We start from the raw sequence: 1,639 nt of genomic DNA on the forward strand, positions 1-1,639 counted from the left end.
GAACCATATTCATAGGAATGTGGTCCTTCAAGAAATACACTTTTTGTATCACTTTTGTGAAAAGAATTTACCTTTGTTGCCTTGTGTTGTGAGTCTTGTGACTTGTGATTTGTGGTTGGAGGTTGATAATTATTGGGCATTCGCCATTTTTTTTATTTTATCGTCACATCTTTTTAATGAAATTATAAATTTGCCCCTTAATTTAAAACTTGTTTAACAAATGTAAATCGCACTTAGTAACACTATTATCACTTTAAAAACATTAAATTTAAAGTTTAAACGTAATCCCGAACATTTTTATCGCGACCCTATATATATTGAATTTTCAGAGGCGCTCTTGTATAATATATGAATTCAAACACGGTACCATCTCTCTAAAAACTCTCTAAAAACATTCTTCGATTTTAAACAAGCTATTAGTTGGAATCGATTAACTATGGCTAATGAAAGCGACTATGAATCGGATCCAAAACGTACTTTAATCGATTTGAATCGGTGTATTTTTTTTAAAAAAAATAAGGAAGTCGCAAAAACTGGGCGAGTGAACCATGGTTGAGTCGCACAAAACGTGCGAGTAGACCACGGTTCAGTTGCACAAAACGTGCGACTGGACCGTGGTCCACTCACACGTTTTGTGCGACTCCACCGTGATCCACTCGCACAATTTGTGCGACTCTACCATGGTCTGCTCGCGGTTTTTGTGCGACTGGTTTTTTTTTTATTTACATTATTATTTAAATTATTATACGTCTTAGTAAATTATTATTATTATTAATATTATTATTAATATTATTATAATATTATTATTATTAATAATATTATTTGAAATTTTCTTATTATTATTATTATTATTATTATTATTATTATTATTATTATTATTATTATTATTATTATTATTATTAATGTAAGTAATTTATATTATTAACATTACTATTATTTTGTTATTATTTATTTAAATAATTTATGATTATATGTTATTATTATTATTTTCTTATTATTTAATATTAATTTTTTTTATTATTATTACAATTATTTTATTATATTTTTTGTATTGTTATTATTTTAATATTAATTATTTAAGTAAATTATAATTTTTAATTAATATTAATTTGTATTACTAATATTTTAATATTAATTATTAAAGTAATTTATAATTTTTATTTATTATTGAATGTTTTTATTATTAATGTTTGTATGTATAATTTTTTAATGACCTAATGTATGGTTTGTTTCATATTTCAAATTTGCAGGACATTGAAAACTTAGGAGACAACGTAGATCACTTCGATAGATTTGTTACGGATAGGGAATTTGATTCCTTAGATGAATCACATAGTTGGGCCGATACGATAGCAATAACAATTGGTTTTCAATTTACACGTGCTTCTTATAAACAAAAAGAAGGACGTCCTAGAGTTAGTGTGTATTTAAGATGTCACCGTTGTGGTAATATTAGGGGTGATTTACATAATCTAGATAATGCTGCCCGACCTGGTTCTAAAAGTAGAAGTTGTGGGTGTAAATTTTTGATTGTTGCAAGTAGTTGTAAACCAGGAGAAAGACCTTGGACGGTAAGGGTGTGTCCTGGTGAAAAAGGAAGACATAACCACCCGTTCTTAGTGTACAGAGATGGTCATGT

Source organism: Amaranthus tricolor, chromosome 7 (assembly GCF_026212465.1).
Source record: "Amaranthus tricolor cultivar Red isolate AtriRed21 chromosome 7, ASM2621246v1, whole genome shotgun sequence".
Taxonomy (NCBI): domain Eukaryota; kingdom Viridiplantae; phylum Streptophyta; class Magnoliopsida; order Caryophyllales; family Amaranthaceae; genus Amaranthus; species Amaranthus tricolor.